At 39.3% G+C, this 12,253-nt stretch overlaps 1 protein-coding gene across 2 annotated transcripts in view; it reads right to left on the bottom strand.

The window, feature by feature from the left end:
• The window catches only part of LOC120300837 (galactosylgalactosylxylosylprotein 3-beta-glucuronosyltransferase 1-like), a 60,096-nt gene that overhangs the window by 22,742 nt on the left and 25,101 nt on the right, over positions 1-12,253 (bottom strand). The gene's annotated exons all lie outside the window — the stretch shown is intronic.

The raw sequence follows: 12,253 nt of genomic DNA, 5'->3' as shown, positions 1-12,253 counted from the left end.
ATTACAGTACAACTGAAGGCTCACCTTTTGAAATGTTTAATGTTTCTTAAAGGGTAACTCAGACTTAGTGCAAGAGAGAATAAGAGAATAAATGGCTTTCATAAAACCTTATTAACATTTTGTTATGCTCATAAAAATGGGAAATCTGCTAGATGTTTAGTTAAAAAATATCTGGTTATTTATTGGTTTCATTCACTGTTTAATTTTACCAACGTATTTAAATACTTTTGCCACAGTGCTATTTGTCAGCAATGACCATGATGTGTATTTTTTCCCCAGAAGAGTAAATAATAGTTGTCCTAAGCTTTTGTATAGGTAGTTCTCAACTTACAACAGTTCATTTAGTGATTGTTTGAAGTTACAACGGCACTGTTTTTCACACTTATGACTACTGCGGCATTCCCATGGTCATGTGATCAAAATTCAGATGTTTGGCAACTGGCTCATATTTATGATAATTGTAGTGTCCCGGGATCATGTGATCATTTTTTGTGACCTTCTGACAAGCAAAGTCAGTGGGGAAGCCAGACTCATTTAACAACACTATTATTAAATTAACAACTGGAGTGATACACTTAACAAATGTGGCAAGAAAGGTCATGAAATAGGGCAAAATTCACTTAACAAATGTCACAGCAGCAGAAATTTTGGGCTCAATTATGGTCATAAGTCGAGGACTATCTATGACAATTTGCTGTGACCAACTTGCCATGGCCAGTTCACCACGGCCAGCTTCCTGTGGCCAACTTGCCGTGTGACAACTTGCCATGGCCAACTTGCTGTGGGACAACTCGCTGTGGGATAACAATTACACTAACATCAAAGAAATGATGGAATAGAATAATTAATGAAAGTATGCAAAAAAGGGGACAGATTGAAATGTGAATGACAAAAATTAAAATATTTATTTATTTATTTTAAATAATTAAATTGAATTATTAAATTATCCTGTGGCAAGTGACTTGGCCACGGCGAGTTGGCTGTGGTGAGTTGTCTCATGTATTAATAGTCACACACAAGAAAATCTGAAAGATTATTTTTTATAGTCAAGCAGGAAATGGCTTGAAATGTTAGAACAATGTAAGATTTCAAAATGTAAATTCTATGGTCATGAGACATGTTATTTTTTTTCATAGACACTGGTATCCCATCACCCCCCCCTCCCCATTACAGTTGCTATATCTTGACTGAACTGGGGCTAATATACAATCCTTCCTCCATTCTTACTCTTTTTTCATACTAATATAAAAATTAATATACTAATATATCTTATTTGATTGTGTACAATTTTTTACTTCTAACAACCACATCGATTTTCTCCAAGACAATCTATCCCTAACCTGGTCTTTCAGGTCTCCCAGTTATGCACCTATCACTGTAACCAATTCATCCATCTTGCTGTTTGTTGTCCTTTTCTTCTCTTTCCTGCCACCTTTCCCAGCATTAGAGCCTTTTGCAGAGAGTTGGGTCTTTGCATAATGTGTCCAAAGTAGGATAATTGAAGACTAGTCATTTATGCCTCAAGTAAGAACTCTGGGTTGATTTGTTCAATGACCCATTGGTTTGATTTCATGCCTATCCACAGTATTCTCAGGAAACTTCTCCAATATCAGAGTTCAAAGACATCAATATTCTACCTAGCCTGCTTCTTTAAACTTTCACTTCCATAGTGTCTCAAAGGAAATACCATGGCTTGCATGATTCTGATCTTTGTTGGAACAGAAACATCACAACATCTGACTATCTTTTCCAGGGTATTTCTTGACTGCTAGTCCCTTTACTGTTGATAGTTGATCCTAAAAGCTATACTAGCCATCACTTCAGTATCTTCACTGTCAATTCTAAGTCTGGTTGTTCTACCTTGTTGTTATTAGTTAGGTCTTCTAATCATGTATGCAAATTAATCCTAAATTCATCTAGAGCCTAGTAAATAGGCACTGAAATTTGCTGCATATTGTCCTGTAGCATTTGCTGTTCTAGAGCTTCTTTGCTCAGTTCTGAAAAATATTGAGGAAATCCATGCAGATTTCATGAATTGCTGCTGGCATGGGAAGATATAACTGGAAAGCTGGAAGTCCTTGGTCCATTATTGATGAGGTTGACCTCTCTTTAAATGAGAGATGCACAATTCATGCAAACTCTGGTATTTGTGGCATTCCAGAGTCATTCATCCTTCTCTCTGAAATTAGTAGGACCTTGCAGTTACTTGCCCCTCCCTCAAATTTTCCTCAGAAACACTGGAATATTCCATGATGTTTAGCTAAACATGGGATTCAGTTGAAATGTCCAGGAGTATCTGTTTCTATCTTAGGAGAATGCCTGCTTTTTTCAGAGGCTCAGATAATTAAAAAAGTAGTTGTTTTGTACATTAAATACTTACTAATAATCAATATTTGGTTTGGTGGTTAAGACACCAAGCCTTCATTGGAAATCATGAATTCTAGTCCTGTCTTAGGTATGAAAACCGGCTGGGTAATCTTGGGGTCAGTCACACTGTCTCGGCCCAACTCACCTCAAAGGGTTGTTGTTGTAGGGAAGATAGAAGAAGGAAGGAGTATTGTGTATGTTTGCCACCTCAAGTTGTTTATAAAAATAATGAAGGCAATTGATGAACAACTGTACAACTGAATTTAAGACCCCGAAATTGCGGTGCCAGGCTAGAGTTGCTGCCTTATTGAAACCCAGCAAAGACCCAGACAATCTGAAAAATTACTGATCAGTATCAGTCCGTGCTTTTTTTGTAAAAAAAAAAAAAAAAAAGGTACCGGAACTCACACACATCATACAACCTGCCTTGCCTACCCTACGAGGTTCCATCCAAAAAAGGTGCCGGAACTCCGTTCTGGGCGTTATATGACATAAAAAACCCTGATCACTGCTATGCATCTCTACAAGGCATTGGAATGTATGATTCTCAACTGTATTTCAAAAATGTATTGATGAAAAGATCATAAGGGAGCAAGCAGGTTTTAGACCAGGGAGGTCATGCTGTGGTCAAATCCTAAACCTTATGCAATATATTGAGGATTTTTTCAAAAGAAAGCCAATTACTGGAGTGACTTTCATCAACTTAACTGCAGCATATGACACTGTAAACCATAGGATTTTGCTACATAAGTTAAATAATATCACCAGAGATAATAAGCTAACCAGAGTCATTGGCAGCTTCCTCCAGAACTGGAGATTCTATGTGATACTGAATGGTAAGAGCAGTAGATGGAGGATGCAGAAGAACGAGCTGCCACAAGAAAATGTATTATCTCTGACATTATACATGATACTTACAATCAACCAGTCCCCGACAATACACATCTATTCATCCATGTGGATGATACAGCAGTGACTGACAAAGATCAACTTTTGATGAGGTAGCTGGAAAACCTATGGTAGCACTTGAAGAATTAGAACGGATATTACACCATTAACAATTTAAAGCCCAACCCAAATAAAACCCAAATGTGCGATTTCCACCTCCAAAATCAAGATGCAAGGGAAGAGTTGGATATTATGTGGCACGGGAACCGACTACAGCACTGTCCAACACTGAAGTAGCTAAATGTGACTCTCAACAGGATGCTCTCTTTTAAATAGCATTACCTGAACACTAAAGCTAAAGTCAGCTCGAGGAACAATATCATCAGGAAACTCATAAACTATACATGGGGAGCTCAACCATCTATGTTGTGCACATCAGCTTTGGCTTTGAGCATCTCTGCAGAAGAATATGCTGCTCCAGTGTGGGGTGCATCTTCACACACAAAACAAGTTGATATTGCCGTTAGTGGAGCAGTACACTTAATGACAGAATGTCTCAAACCTACACCAATTGAGAGAATATACCCCCTCACTGGCATTGCCCCACCTAAGATGAGGAGAGAGTTAGACGCCAAGAGAACTAAGCAAGAGAATGATCCTCAGTGTCTTCTGAATGGATATATGCCCCAAGCCTGCCAACTCAGATCTAGGAAACGCTTTACTGAAAGATGGAGGAAGGAGACTATTGAGCAAGAAATAACATTAAAGGAGGATCTGGCTGAAGGATCCGATGTCCCTTATACTACTTGGAGGACCCTGAATAGATTGAGGGTTGGAGTGCCTAAATATAAGACCAATATGCTCAAGTGGAGGCTTTCAATGGATAACAACATGCTGTGTGAATGTGGAGAGTCATAGAGCCCGGCTCAGGTGCCGTTTTCATATTAGTGTAACATTTAAATCAATTGCTTATCTCTGAAAGTTGCTGTTAGAGCCCATTTAATACTTTAATTCCTGAATTGTGTTTTGTAAAGCTACTGAAGGAGAATTTCTTTTTACTGCCAATGCAGCTTCATAAGATTACTAAAGTCATTTTACTTTATACTTGGGCAAAATGTTTCATGCAGATATGTAAATTTCTTTTTATATTGTGAAACCATATCTTGATTTAAGTGTACAGTGCTTCCTCTGATAACTGGTTGTTTTTCAAATTTTCAGTAAATGATATTGAAATCTCTAAGAGTACTTCTTGAAGACATACATAAGTTCAATGAGAACACATATGGTCTGTATATCATTTAACATTTATCTACATATGTAGTGCATTTTGCACCAGGCAACACTTCCAAATCCAAAGAGAATCTAGTGTTTTATGCATTACAATCTAACCTGAGTGTGACTATACCATATCAGTTTAACTGGCTAAAATGCATTTCTCACCACTGTCATCATCATCTGTGCTTTCACAGATATTTCTAAGTCCAGAACTGTCCTAAAACTTTGAACTTAGTTCTTTAGAAGCAAAATAATATTATTGAGAATCACTCATATATGAAAGGCAATGGCCCTCATAATTATCTCTGTCTTAGTTGGATTGAACCTTAGTATGGCTCACCCCAAAACAACATCCCAACATTGTTCAGAAGTTCCAAAGTGAATTTCTAATTAGTAAATCAAAGAAAAAGCTACATATGATTTTCATTCTGATGGCACTTTAGCTCAGACCATTAGGTGATTCTACTTCCAATAGTTTGCTTAACGAATTAGACAGAAGCTTGTGGCACTATGCAAGCTGAAGGGTGCAAAATGGAACAAAAGAATCCTACTTTGCCCTGCCATGAAAAAAAGGCACTTTAACGTGTTTTAATGATAAGATGGTTGATTCAAAAGATGCTTTGATCAATTGTAACAAAGACTGCCACGAAGTTCAGAAAAATCATCATGGAAATTCTATTTGATCAATGCATTTTTTTTCATGAATTTAGCATGTCCCTTTATAAAATTTCTCAGCTAGTGACCATCATCACATAAATCAAATTCCGTAGTAACATTATGATATCACTTATATCAGACATCTTTATTGCAGAACAGCAAGTTAATATAAATATTTACATAATTTCCTAGCAATTTCAAGGTGACACCTTGAAATTTTGGGTGGAATAGTGGGAATAAGTTTGGTTGGCAGGTCCAACTGAAAATGGAATTTTGAGAATCACAACAGGTAAGTTATAGTAATAGCACCTTTTAAAGCAGATGGTAGCATGATGCAAAATTATGTTTATTAATTAATTATTAATTAATTCAAATTGTATAAGTTGAAGGTTCAGTGTTGCAGTTTAATGGACAAGCCCACTTCAATATTTCTGAATAATACTACAGAAACTGTATTCATGCTGGTGCTGAGATCATAATACATAAATTAAATTCAAGTACCTGAATATATCCAAACCTTTTGAATTCTTGATTAGACTGGGGATGCCCACATGAACATGGCAATTAATATTTAAGTATTCATTCTCAGAAAGGCATTAGACCACAACATACAAATTGACATAAAATCCACAAAACATTTTTTCTGACAATACTCTGCAATGGGAAGCAATATATATAATGACACAATCATCAGTTATGCAAGGAGAAGATGATCCACTGTTAACAAGGTAAATCAAATCTGCTACATGAGATTTATTAGAATAGGATGAACATATTGTGAAAACCTCAGGTGAGTGCCATGGCAAACTAGACATCCCTGCCAAAGTGGGATGATGTTTATGGTGGAGATCAGCAATTGGATGCTTGTGATGGTCTCCCATGGAGAATGAGACACGCACACAGGTATCTCGGGATGGGAGCCCAGAGCTGACTCTTGCACCCTATTTTATTGTTACTAAGGTTTTTACATCACACAGCATAAGCAAAAGACGTATATAGGGGTGGTTACAATGTATCAGATAACAGACACTTTCCAGATGCAAGGCTACTGCAGGTGTTCTTATCAGAGTCTGTCCAAATGGTTGATGAATGCATCCTGTGTCTAGAGCGGTCAGTTTGTTATCTCAAGGATCTTGTGGGAGATGTCTATGGGCAGATGCCCATGAACATATTTGTGCAATTAATCCCACATCTCCTCCTTTTCTGTTTTTTCAATGTTACTCACTTCCAGTTCCAGAAGGGATCTTGATTCACTGATTAAGGCGTCCTTCCTAGTGGAGGGCGTAACATTTTTGCACATTTGCAGGAGGTAGGGAATACATTGAATGCAACAACATAGCAATACAAATAATATCAAAATGGTTACTATAATAGAAATCAAAGATCGTAGCCAGGATCCATCCGGTAGCCAGGACCAAAGGGCACCCCAAATATCCACGGTGCCTGATCCATCACTGCGTAAGGGATTGTTTTGGAGCAAAGATTCCATTTTCCTGGCTGTAGCAGAAATATTAGGTTGAAAATCATGTATATACATACAACAATGAGAATGAATTAAGGCACATACACCGCCTTTTGCTGATAAAATAATATCTAAAGCATACCGATTTTGCAAAACTACTTCCCTTATTTCCCCCATTTCTTGATTAATCATTTTAATACTGTTGATTGTTTCATTAAACATATGAACAGTCCAATTATTAAGCAAATGAAGGTCCCTATAGTTCATGGCAACTCCTAGATTGAGTAGAATTCCTCTGCTGATTTGAGTCTCTAAACTACCACCCAATGTTAGGGGTGGATCCGAGGAACCAGTATCACGTTTGTTCCGCAGGCGTCCATCAGGGAGGTGAGGCAAGGCATATATAGCAGGGGTCAAAAGGCCTAGTGTACAGGTGCCTTTCCAATCCTTAGGCACCTGGCGATAGGCTCTACGGCCACATAATAGCCACATATCAGATAACTCATAATAACCCTGGTGAGACTCATTAGCAAATGTTATTATGGATTCCATGTCAAGGCAAGCCATGTAGGTACTGATGTTTGTCCATTGATTGCTTCGATAAGTGTCATTTATCTTAGTAAGGTTGCTTTTGATGGATTTGCATTTCTTTGCTGAATTCCATATAATAACTTGTTGACAATTACTATAAGTTGCCAAATAAATGGCAGTACGGAATAGTCCTGTGCTATAAAAACAAAATCTGGCAGGTTCCATTATACGAGCGCCCCAGCATATGTCATATTCAATGTCTCTGTAGTTATGTCCCACAGCTGCTTCCATCCTGTTTCATTGAACGGAATGGCATGGAAAATAAGGCCACCACGACTGTCACCAGGAATTTGCATGCAAATCCAACAGTTCGTGACGTTAAGTGTAAGAGCAGTGCGCCTGGCATCCCATACAAAAGCATTAAAAGCCCACAGTCCCTGATCCTCATATGCCTGGCTGAGGTGGTGTACGTTGAGCCATATAAGGACGAACACAACGAGCTGGAGTCCAAATGATCTCGCCATGGTCGTCTATTGCAGCATAGCCTCGACCCCAGGTAATGAGGGAGGCAGGCCCTTTCCAGGTGGGATCAGGCAAACGTCGATAGTATACCTGGGGGCGTGAAGAATCTGTGGGAGAAGCAGAAAAATGCCTGCTTGCGGCAGTTGAGCCAGGGGTGCCAGAAACATTCAAAAAGTTTAAGGTAAAAAGTACAAGATTAAGAGTGTTTTGTATCCCAGGCAAGCCGGGGGTATTTTCCCCTTTCTTTTTTGCATGCATGTCTAGAGCCTTTTTTACGGTCTGATTGGCTCGTTCCACGATCGCTTGACCAGTGGAGTTATATGGAATGCCAAATTTATGAACAATAGACCAGCGAGAGCAAAACTGCGCAAAGGAGGTGCTGGTATAAGCAGGAGAGTTATCAGTCTTAATTTCTTTTGGATTGCCCAGGGTAGAAAAAGTACGAATACAATGATTAATAACATGTTTAGCAGACTCACCCCTTTGAGGGGTGGCCATAATAAAACCTGAATAGGTGTCAATGGAAACATGCAAATATTTCCAGGGGGCAAATGGCAAATATTGTGTAACATCCATTTGCCAAAGTTGACAGCTCTGCGTCCCTCTTGGGTTGACCCCTTGAGGAACAGAGTGTGCTTGGAGGCTGCAGGTGGGACATTGTTGTATGATAGCCGCAGCCTCCGTAGCCGTTAAAGAAAATTGTTTCATTAAAGCCTTCTTATTTTGATGAGAATATGAATGGCTGTCCCATGGGGTTATGGGAGATAAAACAAGGACAGAAACGTCCTGGTGAGTGGAGGCGGCCGAAGCGGCAGCATCCGCCTTGGCATTGCCTTCAGAGATAATACCAGGGAAAGATTGGTGACTTCTAATATGAGCAGGAAAAAAACAAGTAGAGCGGGAATGAAGAAGGGATTGAAGTGTGAAAAATAGACTGAGGAGAGAGTCATCCAGCGAGGGTGACACATATGAATCAGATAAAGAGGTGAGAACTTTATATACATAAAGACTATCTAAAATAAAATTAAAAGGTTCAGAAGAAAAAGTTTGTAAAGCCAATATTGTAGCAGCAAGTTCAGCACGCTGAGCAGAAGTTTGAGGAGGAGTAATTTTTGTGTGCCATTGTTCACCCTCCTTCCATACACATGAACCATAAGTCTTGCTGCCATCAACATACAGGGTGACAGCGTTAGGAATGGGAGAGGAGGAAATGGGAGAATGCAGAGAAATTGAAACATTATTAAGGAGTTGGAAGCGAGGGTCAGAGGGAATATGACAGGAAACAGATCCTGCCCAGTCAGCAAGAGAAAGTTGCAATACATCTGAAGAGTACAATTGAAGCAAGTGCCTTGGGGCTGATTTCCCTTTTGGATTGCAGCTGCAAGAGTGTCCATTTGAAAAGCATTGGTTCCCACAATGTAACAGGCTTTAAGAAAATCTGCTAAGGTGGCCGTGGGAGTGGAAACAATTGGTTTAAGAATGGACTGGCAGTCTGCATTTGCATGTTCATAAGCCAATTTTATGAGGATTTCATTTGCTGCATCTCTGTTTGAAATTTGACGCTCAAGGGCAACTTGCAGGCGATTCACAAAGTCTGCATAGGATTTAGTTGCAGTTTGGCGAATGGCAAAAAAAGATTGAATCGGGGTGCCAGACTCATCAACACGAGCCATGGCAGAAAGAACACAAGTATTAATGATAGGAAATGCAAAGGGAGTAAAAGTTTGAGCTTGAGCATTAAGGGTAGCAAAATTGCCTTTTCCGAAGAGTTGTTCTGCTGTCCATTGTGAACCTGAGTGATTAGCTCTGTTTTGTGCCTCTCTTTTATATTCAGATTCAAAGACTACGTATTGTGTTCCGTTAAGAAGCATGCGGAACAGATCTTTCCAATCTTGAGGCAACATTCGATATGCACTAGCAATTGAATGTATTAGTCCTCTAGTATAGGGACTGGTTATGCCATAATCTTTTGTAGCCTTTTTCAATTCTCGGATCATAGCCAAGGGAAGTGCTTCCCAATTAACTACTATCCCTGCTGCAGTCTGTTGGTAAGTAACAGGGAACAACTCTGTCTTGGATAGTTCAGAAACGCTTAAATCACCACTGTTTAAAGCCTTTTGAAAAGCACCACGGATGATTCCGGGCCGGGAGACAGGCGACAACGTGGCAGGAAAAGGAGAGGCTGTTTGTTGTTTATCAGGATCCATAAAATTTGCAGGGGCAGAAGGAGGGTTAAAACCAGCTCCAGGGGGTAAGGGAGTGGCCAACATAACAGACGGATTTTTAAACAGTGGAGGGTCTAATAAAGGCTGATGAGGCGAGTCAGCATGGGTTTGAATCAGGGTATAGGCAATTTTCCAAAGGCACAAAATCTCTGCTGGGGCTCTTGGAGACTGTTGGAGAACGGTGCCAATTTTCCTCCATGTATCTACTTTTAAAGATCCAGACTCCGGATAGGATGAGCAGTTAGCCCATACGTAAGCAAGCAATTTAACAGCCTCAGATTTAGAAAGGTGATGGGTTAATTTCTGTTCCTGATCAGTAAGATATTTTTTCCTGCCAAGTAGCCTCAGCTATTCCACATGCTGCTTTTGAGACATTCCACCCCCCATACTTACGAAGAGGAGTCAGTTGCCAGCAACTTCGTCGGGTGCACCAAGCCTATTCCAGGCGATAAGTAAAGGGTCGGCAGGGACGTATCCCTCAGTGGATCACGTCGGGGTCACCAGATGTGGTGGTCTCCCATGGAGAATGAGACACGCACACAGGTATCTTGGGATGGGAGCCCAGAGCTGACTCTTGCACCCTATTTTATTGTTACTAAGGTTTTTACATCACACAGCGTAAGCAAAAGACGTATATAGGGGTGGTTACAATGTATCAAATAACAGACACTTTCCAGATGCAAGGCTACTGCAGGTGTTCTTATCAGAGTCTGTCCAAATGGTTGATGAATGCATCCTGTGTCTAGAGCGGTCCGTTTGTTATCTCAAGGACCTTGTGGGAGATGTCTATGGGCAGATGCCCATGGACATATTTGTGCAATTAATCCCACAGATGCTGGAACCTGGCCAGCAAAATCTCTCCAGAGAGAGGAAAGATTGTGAGATAGCGCATGTACACTCTGGACAGCTACTTCTCATGAGTAGACCATAGAAATCAAGATTTTGCAGTTGGCTTTGCAGATGGCTGAGTGTTGAGGGATACCATCTAAGCTCGCAGTCTCATACTGCTGTTAACCATCAAACTATATCACCATAAGAGCATTGAATCAGAAACTACTAAGAATTTTGTCATAGCTCAATTTTTATCCTAGTGTAATGTGATGGCTAGCAAAAGATAGTAGCTCTTGAAGCAGGTTTCTGCCTGCTTAAAAAGCGTACCTGTGACTATTAATTTAGCATACTGATTTCTGACTGTGGGTGCATCAGATAAAAACTAAGACATTTCTGCATGTCTACACATCTGATCTGCACTAGCTGTATTGTGACAGAATTATGTTTTACATCATGGGAAAAATGAAAGCTATACATTTTAAGGAAGAGAAAGTGGGGCTAGGAAGGAAATTGTCACAATTTGAATGGAATTAGGCACAGTGCCAGTATTTAATCTTCATTTATCATCCTAATCCTACAGAACTGGAAGACAGTCTAGATTAAAAAATTTAAAAATCAAGCACAATGCATTTAAAAGTATCAGTAGTACAATTGTTATGAACTAAACTCAATATTTTCCAAACTTCACATTATATATATATATATATATGTATGTATAATTTCAAAACCTGTTTAAAGTAAATAAGCTTTGCAAGGCATCTAAACACAATCCATATCACGTTGGGGAATCATGGTTGTGATGAATCACACATAATAATCTAGATTTTTCTCCATATCATGTCTTGAGCTATGATATAAAAAGGACTATGATAGTCATTTGAGAGTCTTTCACTCTGAATCTGTGTCTGAAGAAGATACAACTGTCTTTTATCATAATGGAGCACAACACAAAACAGAAAATATTTTATTTCTAGCAAAAAACAAATATTACGTCTGATTAGCTTTCTTGCTCCATTATCTCAAAATACCTTTGCCGAGCACTCATATTTGAGTCTGTGTCTGAACAAAACCTGGACATTTCAGCCCAAAGATCACCAAAACTGGTTGTTTTGTGCACGAAACAGCATGTGATTGAACTTTCGGCATAACCCTTTCAGGTTCTTCTCTCTAAAGCAAGTTGGTTCTACATAAACAGTAAATTACAAAGAAATTTTGGGACAAAGCAGCCCAAGAGCATCTCCAACTGTGATATCTGTGCGTGGTGTCTATGTGTGGTCTTGACAGTGCAAATAAAGTAACAACTTCAAGCTTCATCTCCTGGCATAGTTATGGGAAGAAAAGGATTTTTGAAAAAGAGGCTACATGAAAATTTCAGAGTAACAAAAATTAGTTTCAGTTTAGTGGAACAGTAACATGGATAACATCCTTTTTCGGATCAGAGTGAACTCGAATAGCAATTTTACCCAAGAATAATTTTAGCATCTACAGACCAAAT

Source organism: Crotalus tigris, unplaced genomic scaffold (genome assembly GCF_016545835.1).
Source record: "Crotalus tigris isolate CLP2741 ecotype Arizona unplaced genomic scaffold, ASM1654583v1 scf7180000024359.8030256, whole genome shotgun sequence".
NCBI lineage: Eukaryota > Metazoa > Chordata > Lepidosauria > Squamata > Viperidae > Crotalus > Crotalus tigris.
Note: the sequence above shows the minus strand (reverse complement) of the source record. Positions and strands in the feature narration are given on the sequence as shown.